Here is a 20,644-nt window from a genome sequence, read left to right on the forward strand (position 1 = left end):
TGTAGAGGGAAAGTCTGAAAAACAACCATGGTGGACAGCTACATAAAGGAGTTTTCTGAAGTGATCGTTGCAAATCCTTGAAAACCAGGCAAGGAAAGGTGCTTAGTGCTTATCTGATGTTTACCACAATGTTAGTTTGATTCTGCTAAAATCACACCAACCTACTAAATAATTAATAATTTTCTCGGTAATACTTGATTCCATAGAAGCCTTTTACAATAAACAAAAATAAATTTTATTTAGTATTTTATTACAACACTTTTTGACACATTTGTAGTGACGATGATGTATCCTTTGGTGCCTTCTGCTTGGCAGGTGCTGTGCTTCATGCTCTACCTTTCCCTGCCAGCGGGATTTCTGCCCTGTGGCTCTTGTGCCTGATTTTGAGCCTGTAGAAACCAGCATATGCCCAGGTTAGATCAAGACCTACTTTGTGAATTTATGTGGTGCTAAAATAGATACAGTACTCACCAAATCCGCATTGCCTTTCTGTAATGGTTTGATGTGCCTCCTGTTGCGTACAGCTGTTCAGATGGAGATACTTTTCACAGGTAAATATGGAGAGGTGCAGAAGTGACTGGGGAGATCCCACAAACCACATGCTTGCCTCAGGCAAAAGTCATTTTCTTGTCAGTGTGCTTGGAGATTTTTTTAAAAGATTGCTCTGTTAACCTACATTAGTTACTCCCTGTCCTCTGATGTAGGTGAAATAGACCTTATCTTAATCTGCGCCTCTCACAGATGTGCTGTCTTCTTTGACATACTAAAATGGAAATTGGTGTGTTCTTGCTAATTAAACAGTGGGAGAAAGGTGCTGGCTGGGCAGTGTAGTGGCAAGGTATTTGTGTGAGAGTAACCGGTCATCTATTTAAACCCTACCACTTTGGAAAATCTACAAGAATTCTGTAACAATTTTCAGCAGAAGAAATTTTCTGTGACTTGGTGTTAGTACGAGATAAGATTTGTGCTTTAATACAGATAGCCTGGAAACGTCACTTGGCCTCGTGTTCTGTACAACCGGTTCTAACAATTGCCTGCATCACAGATGTGTCATATAAGCTCACAATCATACCTTGAATTAGTGAAACAATTATATTCGTAGTGAGGGAGATGTTAGTACCACAGAATAATTACAGCTCATTTTAGAATGCCTTCCTGTATATTTATGTGTGTCTTTTTATTATTATTATTTGCAGACTGCTCTTTTCTTGGTGAAATACAGCATCATCTGATAACAGCAGCACAAATAAAATTGCTAGCAGCAAATTTTTCTTAGATGCCTAGAGGCAGGGTGGTGGATAGGTGGGATGTGAGTGGAAGGCTTTTCTCTGCTCATAATTTTTTTCTGTTAGGACAATGCCTAAATACATCTGTGGTAGTTTAAGCTAATTAACACAGGTGGAAGGGTTGGGGGGAGTAGATAAATGCTAATTGAGACTGTCTTTCCTTTACCATAGACCACTGGAAAAAGGAAAAGAACAGTGGAAAATAGTGGCTGTATTTTCCTTATTTTCCCTTTTATAGTCAATGCTGAACTAACACAACCGGAATTCTAAGAAATCCCAAGTTGTGCTGGGTGTGTGACAGTAAATTTGACCAGCTGTAGCTGAATTGGCCAAGTGTGAACACCAATTAGCGTGGAACATGGTAACATAACTAGCAGAATCATGATGAAGTTAAGACAGAGGGAAAGGTAAGCTGAATATCAGCTACTTTTTATTATCAGGCCTTTAAAACCAAACTGGCAAAGCTGTAGGCAAGGGGCTGTGTAACAAGCAATTTTACTCTGAAAAGGCCTGGTCTGGCTCATTTTTATCTCTAAGTTCTATAGTTCTCTGCTTAGTGAAGCATTCTCTAGATAGCCACCGACAGCTGGTGTGCATGGGGTATGTTGACTTCTCCACTAATGATCCAAAACAAACAAAATAAATTTTGGTTATTGTGTGCAGCCGCATGTAAGCTGCCTGTGTGTCTGCTTTGCAGCAGGTAGTAGTGCTGCATGTCTCTATGTGTGTGATGTCCCACTGATGTCCCAGACTCTCATCTCACTCTGCCCAGCGCAAGCCAGACTCTTAGAGATAACATTGGTATCTACAGAAAAGCACGGGTAGGGGAGTCCTCAAGAATTGTTGTGTGAAGAATGTATTTATGCTTCATTTATTGAGTAACACGCAATAAGCAAGCAATGAATTTAAAGTGGACGATAGCCTGTACTTTTCCTCCCCAGTTCCCTGACTAGTGATACTGTAATATTAGAGAAGGAGGTGATGGATGTCAGAAAAGAGAAATGTTGTTGCAGAAGGGTGAGGAATATATATGTCCTATATAAGCCATCTGGCATGGCAGGCCTATGTGTGGCTGTGTCTCTTAAGATATGAAATCCTTTTTCCAGTCGGTTGACTTTTGCAAAGGATTTAAGTCCCAAAGGAGTTTGGGGGTAATAGATGAAATGACAGCAAAATGATTTTTCAAAATTAAAGTAGTATGTCGAATTGTGCAAAGAAACTTTCATGTCAGCAGGATGCTGTTCTAGGTAAAACTAGCGCACAGAAATAACTTCAGTGTACTATTAATGAAGAGACCTGTTGTGTATATCAGGACTTTGGGTTGTGTATTGGGCTCCTGATTTCCAGGTTAAACTTTATATTCTACCCAAGTACTAGTTTCAAGCCTCTGAATTTTTGTTACCAGGAATTAGGACATAGAAATACTTGCCAGTACTTAATTGCTGCCCCTAGACAATACATCAGTACATTCTCGTAATAAAATTCACAGCTCACTTTACATCACTATTAATCTCAGCGATGCACAACGTTAACAGGATTTGGAGTCATTCCAAGAAAAAGAGTTCCTTAGATTGGCATGGCAGAAGGCTTTTATAAGAAGAATATATATATTTTTTTTAATGCTGCTTTGAAAATCACTGAAAATGAAACCAATATTTTGAATTTCTTAAATTCTGTTTTCGTTTCATGGTTCTGTAGTATCCACCTGTAGATATTAAGTATTTGAATACAGTTAAAGTAAGAATTATAAAAGTAGCAGGATTGCTATTATTGATCTCATTGTCCTTGTCTGGTCTTCTGTGTTTCTACAGAATCTCTGTAGGTTTTATTACAGCTAAATAGTTTTCTCTCTGAGTGTAAATTGTATCTTTTTTTAAGCAAAATCTATCATAGCTTATTTTGAGTAAGCTAATCACAGTGTTTATGTTACAATTTGTTATAAGAAGGAGGAAGATTTATATCTTATTGTAGTACACTTGTCTGAAGAAGAATGCCGTTATCTCTGACTGGGGGAAATTTACTTACTTACTTGAGCATGTGTTTGTACATGTAAACTTCTTTGTGACTTCAGCATTACAAATGGGTTCCTTCTTGGATTTTTTTTTTTTTTTTGTACACATATGAGCAGTTGTACAGTGCTTCTGTCTTTGAAAACAAACAAACAAAACATAATGCAATACAACAAAATAAACAAAAGGGGATACAGTCAGTAAATGACATTCTAACAAGTCGTGAAGTATGAACAAGGAATGACAGATTAGTAATATATCTGTTTAGTATTTCTGTTTGAATGGACAAGCCATCTAAGACCCCTTTGATCTATTGTACTCTCTGGGCAGCAAAAGAATTATACAAAGGCAAAGTCATTCCCTTCCTGTCACACAGAATATACTTTATATTCTGTTGGCATTAGTAAAAGGGTAGCAAAAGATGTCATACAGATGACTCTAACTATGATGTAGAGTCCTGGGATGCTATCTTAGAAATCAGTAAAATATTCACTAAGATTTAGTTACAGTAATAACATTAAAGATGCTCAGTTACTCTGTCTAAGAACAGGCAGGTGTGAAATGGTTGCATTCTCCTTCAAATTTTCTGGTTTTCCTTGAATTAGTAGGAGACCAGAATTTTGATGATACTTTTGAAAAGATGATTGGGAGAGGAAAAAATCTTATTTAAGAAAATCAAAATGTCTAATTTTGGTAATTTTGAAACCATCCTTTATAAAAACAGATTATTAAAAAATAACTTATGTCTGAAAATGTAATTTGTTTTAGCTGAATGCTAGAGATGTTTTCTGTCTCTGTCTCTGGGACTAAAGGTTAAAAAAAAAAAAAAAATCTCTAAGAAAGTTTGCTGGCTTTGCCATAAATTACTTGTTTATAACACTGACATAAACTGTGAAGATGGCAATATATAATATTATATATATATTACAATATATTATTATATTATAGGTCTGTAGTGTCTCCTCCAGGGTCTTTGTTCCCTGAAAATAGGTGTAGGTGTGCTTCCAGAAAACCCAGGGCCAGCCTGTGTTGGTCTTGTCCTGATACAGTATTAAGGTGAACAAAGAGCCTCCTGGGATCTTGAAGCCCTCAAGGGCACGCCATTGTAAGAAGGGCCTGGAATATATTTCAGTTGACACAAATTCTGCTGCATATTCCTTAAGTAATACTGCTTTTTCCAGTTGCTGGAGTTTTCAGATGTTGCGAGTGCTTGCCAGTCTTATTTTGCTTTTTTTGATTGGTATTGCACATTGAGAGGATCTGTGTCAGTTTTTCAGAATGATTACAGATTCTGAAGAAACTTGAAATGATCAAAATTGGGCCCACGTTTTCAGTGCATGATACAACTTTGTCAGCATGGTCTTTCACCAAGAGCTTTCAGTGTTTTCCTATTTTCTCTTGAGGATTTATATGCTGTATTATTGTTTAATAAGGGTTTAGGTTTGTGTTTATCAGCCATTGGCACCTTCCTTTAACACCTGAATGTTCCATTTCCTAGATAACTGATGATCATGGAATAAACACAGCTTCCATAACAGAGTGTTTTTTCAACACACTGTTGAAAGCTTATTCCTGTATTCTGGTGGAGTTATTTTAGTATTATTATTATTTTCTTGTGGGTTGTTTTGTTTTCTTTCCTACTTCTTAATCTATTTCTAAACCCAGCAATTTCTCTTCTGACTACCTACTTTCCTGTATGCTGTGCCTGGTAGTATTATCTTACCGAGACATTTGTTTCTTTGGAGGCTTGCCTTGAGAGTAAATTGAAAACATGAATGTATTGATAGCAGCCAGCTAGCATAGATAATAAAGGTGATGAAAATGGAATAACAAAGGATTGAGTACAGATGAGGAAACAGAATATATGTCCAGCATTTGCGTTGGCTGTTGTCAGTCTGGGATACATTCCCTCTTTACACCTCGTCACTAATATATGTACCTGGAATTAGGTGAAGTTAATCAACCGCCTTTTCAGCAGATGCACTTCACTTGTGTTTCACTGGCTCTGCAGATACACTCTAAACAATCTGTATTTTTTGTTAATGAAGAAAATTCTATTGAGGAAAGTTACATACTGAACAGTTTCACAATCAACACTGAGACAATGAAACCATTTACTCTGTGATCTCATTTTGTATCATTGCTCTTTTTTGCTGATATTCTGTCAGTTCATGATTCGAGAGGTTTCACAGAAATATAAATCAGCTGAGTAATTCTTCACATTATTTTAGGTGCATCAAATATTTGTGCTACAATTAACAACTCCTGGAACAAAACTGAGTGTGATTAAAGTCATCAATTTTTTGGCTGCCATTGCATTTGAAGATTCCACTTTCTTCTGATTCAGAAGAGGGTTCAGACTTAATTCTTTCTTTATCAGCCTGTGAACTAGCAACTAAAGCAACTAAATTAATGGAGTTCAAGAATGTGTGACATTGTTTCTGGATTTTGTAGGACCATTGCAGTCTTACAGCTGAGCCCAGGAACACAGCTTCCTCCACCATCAGTTTGTGTGAATTCTTAACAAATGCCCAGAAAAAGTTTTAAAAATAGTGTAAAAAATTCCTATTGCAAACCATTTTTGAATTAGTCTCACATTACACCTGCATGATCAAGGCAGTCCATTAGACTTTAATCTTTTTCTGAAACTAACTCAGGCTAATAGTTAACTGACAAATAGTTAGATTTTCATTTTTATATACAATTCAATGGTATAACTTCATATCAGCTGAAAGCCTGATATGACATTCTTTTTATCAGCAATACTGATACAGCATGGCAATGCAAAAATAGCTTGAAGCTGTTGAAATACTTTACTTTCTGATTTCTGTCTGACATTACCTTCTGAATTTTGCGCAACCTGTGAAGGTTGATGTTCTAAGCTGTCGTTTGGACACCTGCAGCAACTGGAAAGCCAAATGCCTATATTTTAATTTTTACAGTTCCGTTAGTAGTTTCATTCAAAGGAGGAGTAACTGTGAGAATTATAAAATCTTCATGACCTCATTATGAGCTTCACTTAACTCCTGTGTTTCAGGCTAGCTGGAGTCTGTGTCCTGGACACTTGCATAAAAAGATGTTTTAAAATCTGTGCATGAGCCCATGTAACTGAACAAACGGCTTAGATTTATCACAGAGCATAAAATCTGAATTGATGTTTAAAATTAAAAACTTAAGGCCTCATAAGTGAACAATCACATTTTAAAATTTAAAAACATGTCCCAAACTTTTCAGTAGTAATGTGTGGTTTAATCCCTGTTGTATTTTACTGTATGTAACAAAATAATAACCTTTTCAAATTACGCTGTTAGGTGGGCAGATACTGCTATTCTATTTGATAGGTGATGTATATATCTCTGAATTTATGTCATTAATGACTCTGAAGAATTTACATGCTATTGATTTATCGATTTACATGCTATCGACTTGGCAAACTTTTAAAAACATTTTTAATCCTGTATGACCAGAGCCTTGTGGTTCCTCTTGCTTTGGAGCTGGTGACTGTAGTTAGAAAGAGACTTTGGAATCTGAGTACTGGCCATACACAGTCCCTTTCCCCAAGCCATGCTGAAGAAGTAGCAAAACCAAAAGCCATACAAAACCACTTGAAACATAAGCCATAGCCATGAATTATGGCTAATAGGGTTAATATTTCAGCAGACATATCTGGTTTAATAAGTATTACTTTTTTGAGAGGGAAAAACAAATTTGTATATATATATATGTGTGTGTATTTATAGTGTGTGTATATATTTATGTGGAAGATTAATAGGTTTTTACAACAAAATACATGTGTATTTCTAGAAGATTTTTCAACTTTCTGTACTGAAAACACTGTAGGGGCAGCAACCTCTGTGAGTTAGTATTTTTGTGGTTTTCTTTTTTAGAACCAGCTGCCTGAAGTCTTCTAGACAGAAAGTTCTGATTTTTATGGGATAACCTGTAACAAACTGCTTATGAAGAATGAGGTGGAAAGGAAGCCAATCTTAGTAGAAGTTTGGAAGCCAAATGTTTTGAATTTTGAGGGTTTCTGATAGCAGCAAGAAAACTCAAATAGTAGCATAGCTAGCAGTAAAATTTGGCCAATCTTGTGAGAAGGGGTGTGTATTGTGAAATATTTAAAATTCCCTTGCAATTATGAAATAAGAAAAAATGTTTTACACTAGATTCTTAATCCCCTAAATTTCCAGAAAGACTAAAGTGATTTTTTGTTTGTTTGTTTTTGCTAATGGTTTGACAAAAATAACTGACTTTTGTTAAAACTGGTTCTGGGAACAAGGATGATGGCTTCCATCTTTGTGGCCTGCAACCCATGCATGGAGCCATTCTTAGAACTTGAATGAAGGCTCGTCTCTGAGACATATGAACTTGCAGTCTAGGAGACTCAGAAAAATGTGTTGTTGAGCTTGTAAAAATTTTTATTTTATCCTTTCTCCTGAATACATCAATAGACTTGTTGAAATATTCTTTTGCAGGATATAGCATATAGCATTATGGCATATACTCATTATTAATTCGTGTTTTTGTATGTGTGTGTGTTTTTTTTGTTTGTTTACTTGTTTGTTTTTTTCAGACAAGTATGAACTGTGTGTTCTAAAAACGATTCTAACCTTTGCCAGTAGCAACACATCCTGTAGTAAAGCAGTTTACCATTGCAGGGACACAGTCAGATCCACATTCTGTCTGCAGCCAGGTATGAGATTGGGACTGCACCCATTCCCTCAGGTAGTTACATAGCAGACAGTTTTTCTGCTTTGCCAAGAACTTTGTCAAGGTAGCACCGAGATCAGCTCAGGACTGAGGAATGGTTTTTCTTTTGGGGACTAACTGCTTCTGTTTTCACTTCATTCTGACCTAGCTCTGTAACATAACAGAAACCTGAGTCAAACATGAGTCTGAAGCTCTTGTCTGTTTAATGTACACTTTCAGCAGTTTTGTTGACAGTGTGCCTAGAGGGAAGTTTCTGTTATTTTGGTACTCAGTGGTGCAATTTTTAATTTGCTGTTCATTGAGAGTCAAAGAGATAAATGGCAAAAATGCTTGTGAGTTTAGAGGCGCTTGTTCAGTGGAAGAGCTGGTGGCAGCACTAAGTATGCCATTAATAGGAATATGATCAGCCCTTATGCTCTCAGTGTCATGACTTAAAAGGTTGGGGCTTGATAACTCCAAAGAAATATGATCCAAAAATATTGCTAGGGCTAGCTCAGCAAAGTCCTGATCAGGAGTAAGACACCAGCTTCTCTTGGGGAAGAAATACTTCATACACTTGCCTTTAGCTGCCAGAGCTGCCAGTCTGCAGAAAGATGTTTATGTCAATGCCCTGTCACTTGCCAGATATTGGATGCCCTGTTCTCATGCACAGTTCCCGGGTGCAGTACTTTTTTTTTTTTTTTTTTTTTTTTTTTTTAAGGACTTCATGCTTGTTAGAAGACTCTAGCCACCTCCTTGTGCATTTTCTGATGTATCTTCCCTTGGCACTTCTGAATACTATGTCATCTGTTCTCCCTGGAGTAGGACTTGGCTGTTTCTCATTGTCAGTGTCAGCTTAATCTATTAAGGAATGCCAGAGCTGTGGGTTTTCTTGTTGTTGTTTTTGTTTGTTTGGTTGGTTTTTATAATGTCTTCCATCTACTTCTAACATGTCCAGAACTGCTAGCTTGTGCCTTCTGTGATCATTTGCATGTAGTATTCTCTGTCAAACCTGAACCCAGGACCAGGTAATGAAGGAATGGTTTGAAAATAGCACACTTCATACAGGCCATAATTTGATTTGTGTAGAAATAGTACTCCCACCGAGAACAATCATGTGGAGTATGTTCCTGTGCAGAATCTGGATGGAAATTCTGCCAAACCAACTAGCTTATCATCATGCCCCTCTGGATGGATACTTTTATTTCTTCTCTTGGCCAGCACTAGCCAGTGATGAAGACATTTCTAGCAAAAAATAAATAAATAAATAAAAATTTGGAAAATGGATGGAAGCACTGGAAAAATGCTGAATTATGCCTGGGATTGCATAATATGAGGGTGAATGCAGTTACATGACAGACCTTAAGATGGTCTAAAAGCTCTAAAAGATTTGGAAATCAAAATCTTGGTGATGTTCACTCCACTGTACAGAGTTTAGAGTTTAATTTACCTGAGGCTCATGGGAGTGACAGCATTGTACTTTAAGGATTCCTCACTTTGCTGAATAATTGTGCTGCTAGTGGAATTCATGTATAGCATCACTGGGAACTGTTGGCAAAGTTTTCAGGAGGTAGAATTAACTAAAACAAAGCTGCAGCCTGACAGATGACTAGACTGATGGTATATCTAAATCTGTGTGTTAAATAATGATGATGCCTCTGTATGGCACTGCTCTTGCTTCTGTGAGTGGAGGGATGGTGGTTTTGAAGGCATTCAGCCTTGACCGCATGCAGTGCGAGGCCCCTGTGTGGAGGCACTGGCTGTGACATTCCACTTCTGGGATGGGTGACATACACCCGGGGAGGCAGAGCTGTAATTGCTCACCACCAGTTTTGTATCCATCTCCCACAGGATCCTGCCTTTCTTCAGTGGAAAGCCCTAACTTTTCTTTCCACACTGTTTTTCCTTTTTTTTTGTAAGACTTGAACCCTCTTTCTGACCATCCTATGTCTTTGCTTGGTCAGGGATCTTGCTCTTTTAGTTGGCTGATTTGATCAGCTACCCTCAGCATTAAACTTCAGTATGGGCAGAAATATGCTTTGGAAATATTGGGACTTCTTTTTCAGAATTGGGATCTGACAGATTTCTCAAAATTTCTTCGGGCAAGAGGTAAAATAAGCATAGTGCTTAACAATAAGGTAGTGAATTCATTAAAAGTCATGAAAAGTCCCTGCTTGGAATTGTTCACTGAAACCAAAGAAAAAAGCTTCACTGTTTTGAAATAAAACTATGTAAAAATCAATAGCTGTAGTTTTGTTTTGTATTTTAGTAGGGAAAGTAAACAAAATGCAATAAGAAATTTCTTACTAAGTTTGATTTTAAATTTATTATGAAGGAAAAACAGCTAATTTGAGAAAGGAGAGAAATTAATTGTTTTGTGAACAGAAGCTTTCAGTGGTTAGAGGCAGTGAGTGCAGACAATATGTTTTTTTCTTGTCACTTTAAAGCAAAAAGCAAATGGTGAATTACAGAGACATTTCATCAGCTCTGGTAAGGAATCTGAATATCATAGATGCAGCTGCTGGCGCAGTCTCTTGTGTTAAGCTCAGTGTAGCAGAAATGGAAAAAATCAGTATCCACATGAATGAAGTAGAATTTGATTCTTGGTTGCATGATCCATTTTAATGAACATTGTGCTTTCCATTTGCTCCCTTCTCATACAAACCAATGGAGTTCCTCCTGAAGCACCTGCAAGGTAGTAAATAGTCTCCAACAGCAAATAACAGAGTTCACCAATAGTTCAAAACATTTTTGTCAATAAATTCATTAAGATTTACATGAAGGATATCATATTTTAGAAAAAATGAAGAGGAGGGGGAGAAGAGAGAATAGGTTGGGGTTTAACAGAGGGAGATAGTTGCCTTCAAAAATTAATGACCCATAACACTGGAATATGAAGTTGTTTTTTTGTTATCTTCTCACAACAAGTGCAGTGCAGGCATACATAACACAGTGTTCTACATATTTATGCAGATTAATGATTATAACCTTCCTACTATAAATGAGCCATTTTTTCATCTGATGCAAAATAATTAACCCTGTACTACTAATTTCTACTTTGGGGAAGAACGTTTCATAAATGTTATACTATATTGTTCTGCAAAATAAATTTCTTCAAATCGGTATTTGGAAGGAAATAGATTTATTTATTAAAATTTTTCTCTCATGTCAGAAGTAAATATGGGAGCTACCTACATGTGAGTTATGTATAAAAACAGCTGAAACATCTAACTTGGCAATATTTTTAGTAATAATATTAAATATTGATTATTTTATTGCATGATTGCCAAGATGAGTATTTCATACTGGCACACAATCGTAGCAGCTACTGAATTACATTGACGTTGAAGTTCTTTTTACCTATAGGGCTTCATAATTTGGCATTTGTCAACATCAAATCATTTCATCACAGACTGACAACACTCTGTGACTCTCAATAAATGAGAAAAGACCAGGACATTTTTAAATTTCAGAACCACTCCTAACCCATGCCGTATTTTAAAGAAAGAGTACGCCAAAATTTTTCTCCCTTGCTGCTCTGTTGGGCTCCAATTGTCCTATGCCTACTAGCTGTAGTTTTATTAAACGTGCACTAGAGCTAGATGGAGACAAGCCAATTACTTTCACTTGAGATTTAGTTCATGTTTTACAGCGGGTTTGCAGAATTGCTTGGCTGGGCCTATAACCCATTACAGATGGATCTTTCTTATAAAGAAACCCCTGCTTTCTTTTCTTGCTGTTAGGTTACAACCATATGGCAACAGTTTGTACTCCAAGACACTCTGTCATCTTAAATTCTCTGCCATGAGAACACCCTGACATCTTAGCTGTTTGTGCAATATGTGTTGAATGGTTCTATGAAAATAACATAAAGTCACTTTCAGAAATGATGTAAAAATCAGGGATGGTCCCAAGGGTCATTAAGTGATCAAACCAGATTTCTATTCAGACTCTAATTAAGGAGGACTATAGACTTGCAAACTCTTTCTGTCATGCCTGCCAAAGAAAGCTGATATGTTTGGCTAGATAAGGTAATGGCACAATAAGATGTTTTTTTGTTTGTTTGTTTGTTTTCCCCATTATAGTTTGAAATTGGATAGAGCCTAGCAACATGGAGCTGTGAGTTTGTTACAGTGTTTGAGTTACCTGATCTGGAAATTTAGCTCAGATCTAGCTCAGATCTTGTTTTCTTGCTGCCAGCAAGATCCTCCAAAAATATTAGTATTTTAATAATAATAATAATAAATATATTATATTAGAATGTAATAATAATAATGGTGTGTTTAGAAACATGGTATACCTAGAATGTCAGCCTGGCTTACTGGTAGCACAGCTGGATCAGTGGTTTTAGCAATATTCTGTCATCTCTTGCAGTGGCTGGATTCCAGTGACATGGCTGGTGTTCTTTCTTGGCTTGGCACTCAGCTTCCTCTGATGAAACTGCTCCAACATCCAGTAGAGACTTAATGGCAGTAATGTGCAGGGTGTGCATAGAACCGCACAGTGCTTTCAGGTGTCTGCTCAGCCCCCTGCCTGCCTTGCGTATCTGGTAAGCCGTCTGAAATGAATTTTTTCTTCTGTCATTTCCTCATATCCCAGCACACAAGAGGTTAAGGTTAATGCTGAAGACATCTCTCTTACATGATGCACTGAATAATCCTTCCTTGTCCCAGTTCAGATGGCGTGTAATTCTGTGGACCTATTCCCCACTTACAGTTAATCATGCCAAATGTAACATAGAGGAAATCCAGAGAGAGGGGGGAGAGAGAGGGAGATTGATAGCATAAAGAACTAAATCGAAGGTCTTTCAAGATTAGGAGTTTCAGTGACCATAATTATGTCTCAGATTTTAGCAGATAACTATCTTGGCAGAATAATCATTCTTAAGGCTTGCTATGGATCCAAAGTATTTCAGTGCTATGAAGTATTTGCTTGGTCATAATTAGAAGGGTTGAAAGCAATTCTTTCTTAATAATATCCTGTCCTTTTTATTAATGATTTAAGAGCAGTTTCTTCCCTTGTCAAATGTCTACTTATCTTAGAAGTATTTTTTTTTAAATATGCTTAATATCTGAAGAAAATATTAGTGGAAATAATTTAGTGTACTCTCCGTATAGCTCTGTATTAGTTCGTATATAAGTAGTTGTAAACCACATTGCACATACAAAGATTTTAAGTGGCTGAGCAGTTAACAGGTGGACATAAGTATTTACTGCATTTCAAATACTATGCCACCTCACATTTTTTGGCAAACCTTATAAACAAGCAAAGTAAATCGAAACTCTGAGTAGTGACTTATCAACTGCTTTTGATGGTAATCTGGATTTAAATACTGTCTGAAGGAGATTTCTGCTTGGATGAAGACTGGCTGAGCAAGGCAGCTGACAAGAATGCTAGTAGCAGCTAGGCTAAAAGGCAGCGAGGGTGTCTGATCTCCCAAGTGGAGCAAATATCAAAGAAGTGCAGCATACAAGTGGTCTTGTTCAGTACTCAAGAGCTGGTGGCAACATGTGTGCTTTTTCCTGCACTTGGTATTGCTTGTAAGACCTTTGTGTTGGAGATACAGCAGTTGCCCCAGAGTTCCAGGTCATGAGGTTGGAGTGCTGCAATATGCTTCACTGTAGGGACATCTGAGAGCCATGGGGAGAACCTAGCTGGGACAACTGTGATAACCTTTTCATTAGGCAGCGTGTCTTGCAAGAAATCTGCTTCACCTGTGTTTTGTGATTCAGCTTTCTATTGCCTTCCATTACTTTTCATGTACACCATAAAGAGTTTACATTTTATTTTTGGCTTTAAATTTATTTATTTATTTTTATATTCCAATGGATTATGGTTCTGGTAACCCTGAAAAGAACTGCTTTACTGTTTACAACTACCTGATCAATCATGTTGCATCCATAGTGCTTTTGGTTTACATTAGTACTTCTGTTAGAGAGGGCAGATGGTTGGACATTCTCAGTTAAAGACTCCTGGTGTATCTTTATCCTGATGGGGCAACCAAGTTTTGGTAGCATTTAGATTAGGTCTGCTAGCTTTTGGATTGAATTGTGAAGCAGTTTTTGTTGTTGTTGTTGTACGTTTGTTTTTGTTTTTTTTTTTTTTTATGCAACTGATAGATGTGTCTGGGAAAGAAGTGGTCAGAAGGAAGGATTTCTTTTCAATTTGGTTTGGGGATTTTCTCATGGATTTTTTTAAAAACAATTTTTATGTTACTTTAATAAAATGATGCAATATGTTCTGGATAATAACAGTGAAAGTGTAGAGCCTGAAGTGTAACAGCAAAGAAGTCTTTATTTCCCTGAAGCCTTTCAATTTGTTTAACTAATTAAAGAGAACAGACCAGGTAAATGGTCATGGCACCAAGCCTGCTGGAGTTCAAAAAGCACTTGGACAATGCTGTTAGACATATGGTTTGATTTTGGGGTGGTCCTGCGTGGAGCCAGGAGTTGGACTCGGTAATCCTTTTGGGTCCCTTCCAACTCAGGATATTCTGTGATTCTGTGATTCCCATGCTACCAACTTGGCTCTTACCTCCCTGTTTTTCCTGAGAGCTATTGTGATTGCAGAAATTTTCTGCCTGATACTCTTGCAGCATGTACTGCAATATGTCAGTATCTGCTGATTGCATTAGACAAAGGATAACTTGTGGGTACAACTGGCTGAAAAGATTTCTATGCTAAATTGTTGGATTTGGGGGTTCTTTTTAGTGTTATTGTTAGGTTTGGTGCTGGGTCAGACTAACTGACATTCTGCAGATAAGGTGCATGCTATGTGAATAAGTTGGGGTGGTAATATGGATGGTCAAATGCTGTCCTCCTAATCTCAAATAATAGGCTCCAATCTGCTTCCAGATGTCTCTAGTCCTCCACAGCATGTGCAAGCCTTCAATATCCAATGCAAAATGGTTTTATCCTTTTGTAATCCCCTTAAATTTTTTTCCTGGAAGTTATAGCAACAATATATATTTTTTTTTAATTTTATTTTTTTTTTCTATAGAAGCAAGAATCATGCACCAGACAGCCCTGTCTAGCCGCCCCTGGTTTGTGAATTGTACTGGAATCAGCCTTGCCCCCCCCAGCCATGGAGGCTGCTGTTACTGAGTGGTGTTGACCTATGTAAACTCTGCAGATGTTTGAGAACAGGAGGAGATAACACTCGGATTTTGCTAATTCCAGCAGGGCAGTCCCCCCCTCCTGCTTCCATGCTGTCTGGAGATGAGGTGGTCTGTCTCTGTCCGTTAGGCTCTAAATGCTATCTCAGGAAAAGCTACAATTTCTAATGGTGATCTCAGGGATGTTATATGTTACAATCTTACCCAGCTAGTTAAACAAATATATGATACCTTTACTTACAGTGCAGATATTTTTGGGAGAAAATTGTCAGTTTTTGCAAAATCTTTCGTGACATAACTGCTTTCTCCAATGCACATATACACATTTCTTACACCAATAAAAGGGCTTTTCAGACATACATGTAGATCTCTGGAAAAAACACTAACATCTAGTTACTAATTAGAAAAGTGACAAATGTTTGTTTCCTTCTCCTCTTCTATCAGCTACAGCTCTCATTGTTTTTTCTTTTGCGCATATCAATTCTTGGAATTAATATAGAGCAGGGATATTTTCCTTTGCTGATCTGTATGCTTCTGGCTCTTGTTGGTATGTCAGACTCATTTTCTGCAAGAAGACAAAATGACGCTTTTAGTTAGGACCTGCAGGCAAGACTGCAAATATAGTCCACATGCATTCCTACAGATAACAAAGGTTGGAGTCTAGTGCGGCCCTGCAGATACCTCAGTGTTTGGAACGGAAAGGTTACCACCTCTAATACTGTCAGGCAAGACAGAGAGAGCCCTGTTAGAGCTACCTGTTAGACCAGGGCCCCAGGGAGAATTCACGTCAGTAGGCAGAGACAGAAACTGGCTCAAATTGTCATTCCATCCTCCTAAATGTCAACTGGATTTGTGAAGTGAGGAAAAAACACAGTGCTTGCCATCATCCCAGGGATGAACTGGACCTCTTGGAGCTTGGCATCCCCCTGAGCTGCATCAAAGGTACTCAGCCTTTCACAAGGAAAGAGACATATTGCAGAGAGAGAATGGGTATATAACTGCAGTGATGATGTGCTATTGTTTGTATTCTTTGCTCACTTGGCTGCTTTTATATTTAGTAGGATAATTTGCCCATACAGTTGCAGTATTTTTTTGCATAAATGGGAGAAAAGTGAAACAGAAACCTATGTTCATGTGTGCTAAAAGCATTTGGAGACTGACCCTGAACAAGGCATTGTTAGTTCCCAGAGTTAATTCTCTATTGAGATGAATAGGGTAATTCATATAGCTCATATATTAAAACAGTAGCTCAACCAGGAGCAACACCTCTTATTTTCAGAATGTTTATCGTAGTAGTTATCAAGATTGAAAATTAACTCTTCTGTTTTTTAAAGGCAAATGTCTATCATTAAGCATGGGCCTTGGCCAGGAAAGTAGAAAACATACCAAATGAGCACAGAGACTAATGACTCTCTTTTGTCTCTCTTCCACATCTGAAGTTAATCTAAGACATTAAACAGTATGATGAAATTACTGCCTTTTTAATAATTTCTGACACGTACTTTTTTAAAAAAAACTATTAGTCAATAAGTTTTGATAACACTGGTACTTTCATGTCTCCTTACCACATCATTATAAACAAGTGAATCCCTGGAGAATCAGTACATGCCAATGCCATCATGGATGCTTTGTTTTCTCGGCCACAATTTTGTTTAATGGGAGGCTTCGTGTTCTTTACTTGCATCTGAACTCAAAAAAAGTCAGTCATAACAGCTACCAGCCCCATCAGCCTTCTAATAGTTAGATACCAAACATTATTGCTTTATTTCCTGAAGGATCTCTTGCACATAGTTTTCTTCTGTGAAGCTTAAATTAACTGGAAGTTGACCAGAAAAACTGTGTGTAATATTGAAAGAAAGTGGCTCTACACTTTTGTAATCATACTTTTTCAGCCAAATGTTATACGATGCATTAACCTTGGCTAGCTGCCAGATACCTACCCCCTTACTCTCACTCCTTCAACAGGAAGGGGGAGAAAACCAGATGAAAAACCTTGTGGGCTGAGGGATCACTTCAGAGAGATCACTTACCAGGTAGCACCACAGACAAAACAGACTCACCTTGGGTAAAATTAATTTTATTTATTGCCAAATAACACAGATTTGGACAGTTAGAAACATAAGACAAATTAGACCACCATGGTTTCCCACCTCATTTTGTTCCCCAGGCTCAGATCCACTCCTTCGTTCCCAAGTCCGTGCCCTGAGCAGCGTGGGAGCATGGTGGGCCTGCAGTCAGCCTGTAGCAGCTCCTCACTGTTGCTCCAGCGTGAGGTCTTCCCATGAGCTACTGTCCTTCAGGGTATCTGCCCCACCATGATCTCTTCTGCAGCTGCAGGGGGACTGCCCTGGTACCTGGAGCTGCTTTACTTCTGGCCCGTGTTCACAGAGCTGCTCCTCACACTTTTTGCCTCACAGCCAGGCAGCGTTTGCCCTTTCTCCAACTCATTTCCACAGAGGAGCCATTGCCTTTGCTGGCAGACTCAGCTGTGGCCTGAGATGTGGCTCTTGTGGAGCCAGCTGGAACCATCTGGAAGCAGCTGCGTGAGGCACAGGGCAGCCCCAGCCTCTCCTCACAGGCGTCACCCCCACTGCCAGCACCCAGCCTGGACACCCAACATGTAATAAGCATTTTTGTTTCTGGGAGCATCACAAAAGTAGCTCATTGATTTACTTTAATGTTTATACTGGTATTTTCAAAATTGGGTAGTTGGAAACTGAAAAATTGGGTGCCGTTTATTTCTTTGGAGGTAACAAAGCTGAATGAAGCAGTAAATGCAAACAGACTTGTCCCCAGGGTTTATTTATGGCTTTCAAGGTCTGTAAAGTGTTTCCCATCCTGGCAGATGCTGTGGAGCAGGAAGGGGAGTGGAAAGTACACGATCAGGGAAGGACTTCTGTGCTGTGGAGATGAGAAGCACATATTACCCCAGGTACAGCTCTTGGCAAGCCCTGCCCTACCAGAGGGGAGGAATGTCTGTCACAGGAAGTGTGGATTTCTTTCCTATAATTACAGATGCAGCTATAATCCTAAAGCCAGCTGCAGTCGGGGTAAGCTTATTTTAATTCTGCAACAGTATGGCTGTGCCCTGTGCAGAACTGGCTAAGGTCTCTGCTCTCCCTTTTGCATTAGCCAGGGGTGCCCAGATGAATCCATCTATTATAGCCATATTATCCAGCATCAAATTTACTTTTTACAGGAATATTTGGCTGTTTTGTGCAGTGAGTAAAGGAAACCTGGCATGTCCTGTGCTTACATAGAGATACGCATAGATTTTGTGGCTTCAGTATCTGTTGTACTATGTTTTATTTTGAGTTTTTGTTGTTGTTGTTTGGTTTGGGTTTTTTTGTTTGTTTGTTTTGTTTTTTAGTTTATGATATACCACTAAAATAAGGCTGTGTTTTTTCAACCCACTTCTAAACCTATAATCCCCACAGAAAGGCAATATTTCACATACCTGTAATTCCTAGTTTTACGTTAGCCCAATAGGTAAGTAACTTTTTGATGTGGCTAATTCTGGAATGGAATGTAAGAACTGAATGTAAGAACTGGAGCTGAATGTCAGCTCCACTGACATTGTGGAGCCCCTTGAGATGGGCAGCTGATAATGGTGTCTAGTAAGGGGCACCTGGAAGACCTCTTCTTCTGAGGAGCACAGAAAGGATGTTTCGCAATCAAAGCATAATTAACCAAGACAGAATTTGGTCATGATACAGTAACATTACATTCTAGGCACTGCAGATGGAGGAATGCTTATGTTCACTTTCTCATCCAAAGGTTGCCACTTCAGTCTGCTGCTGGATCACGTTCTGCTTGCTACTGGAAATGTGTAAATTAGACCAAACTCTTATGAAGAAAATGCCTGGTGTCAATCTTACGCTCCACTTGATGGGAAAAAAAAAGTTCAAGTGTGTTCATCCTTATCTCTCACAGGAGCAAAAATGAAATCTTGAAACACTCAGCATTTGAGCAGTGTTTCTGATGCTAGTGGTTCTTCAGAGGTCTTCCATAAAATCCTGACTTCACCACATCCTGCTGACTTCCATATCTAGCAGGATGGTAGCACAGGGTAAATTGGCTGTAACTTAGGCGGTATTTCTTTCTTGTACTATATTAAATTTGTATTATAATCAATGACATCTAGAAGCTCATTGGGAACCTCAAGGCAGTGGTTATACAGATTAAAGATGAATTTCTATTTTATTTTTGTACTGAAGTGCATTTACAGTAACAGGCTCGGCTTTTAGAAACTTTTCTTTTACAAAGAGTTGGCATTATAGCTTGGGCTAAGGATAGACTATGTGCATTGCCAAAGCCTAACAAGGGCTTATAATATAAAGATGATTAGTAGAATAAATCACTCAAATCCTGAAAAAGGCAGCAAATTCTGTGACACTGAAAGTGATGGTGAAGATTTTGACAGTAGGGGTTTTTTTTTGCTTGGCACCTTGTGTAAATTCTTGTGCAAAAGAACTTTTTTTTTTTAATAGGTGCAGTCACAAGATCACATATATTGAAGTGTTAAAAAATTAAGCTAAAATATAGAAATTGTAAGATTTATTTAAAATATATATGCGCTGTGTATGAGTATGCATATGACTGTAGAGATACATTTATATATGTATGCATACATGTTTGATGAATGAATTTTAGAATCTTTCTAAACAGTAGTCAATTTCTCTTTTTGCTTTATGAGATCAGTAATATAGGTAACACAGTCCAAGATTTTTCTAGACCGATGCAGTCTATTTCTAGAAAGTGCCGTCTTTAGGGCTGTATCCAAAAGGTCACCACCCTGGCATAGAGGAGAAAAATAATACAGATCTCTTGCAGTCAGAGACAAATAGTTTTCCGCCTTAGTACACATCTCTGCTACTAAAAGTGTAGTGCAGCAAGGAAATCCATTTACAGTTTTTCCTTTACATAACAGTTGCAATGCCCTTAAGAGGCCTCAGTCATTTCCATATTCTCTTCTTCAGTTGTCCTGTGGTATACCTTGCAATAAAAAGCCTGTTTACTGAGAACTGGTACTGTTCTGTAAAGTGTTTCTCAGCAAACATTACAGGCCAAAAGCATGTGTTTAGACAGCTTTGAAAGCGCTCTCAGGTAATAATAATAATAACAATAATAATAATAATAATGAGACTCCTATTTTTTTCATTACAAGAGTTCTTTACCTATGCATAGGTATCTTTTACAGTTTTATATCAAAAAAAACATGTAAGAATGCTTGTGAAAGCAAAAGGGGATGGACTGGCCTTGCAATTGCCATGTGCCTCATTGGTCATAATCTGCATCTGGGGTAGCTGCTTACACCTGTGCTGAATTTCTTAACTGCCAAGCGAGTGATACCACCTGAGTCATCTGTGCAGGTATACATGTAATTCATTACTGGGCTGTTTTTCATATTGCTTCTTCATTTTTGATCATTTACTTCTGCCTACATATTCAATGGCCAGATTTTTGCTCACCACAAAGATCTCATTTTGTATCCTGTGGCCAGAAGGACTTTCCTCCATTAAGTTCTGCCATTTTCCTTGTCAGAG

At 38.0% G+C, this 20,644-nt stretch overlaps 1 long non-coding RNA gene across 1 annotated transcript; it reads left to right on the plus strand.

Moving 5' to 3' along the window:
- Nucleotides 1-1,469: 1,469 nt before the first annotated feature.
- LOC311443183 lies at nt 1,470-19,301 on the plus strand. The gene is made up of 3 exons (XR_014697111.1): nt 1,470-1,693; nt 12,359-12,533; nt 18,876-19,301. It is a non-coding gene; the product is annotated as an uncharacterized lncRNA (long non-coding RNA).
- The last annotated feature ends 1,343 nt before the right edge of the window (nt 19,302-20,644 follow it).

Source organism: Aythya ferina (genome assembly GCF_964211825.1).
Source record: "Aythya ferina genome assembly, chromosome: 12".
Taxonomy (NCBI): Eukaryota; Metazoa; Chordata; class Aves; order Anseriformes; family Anatidae; genus Aythya; species Aythya ferina.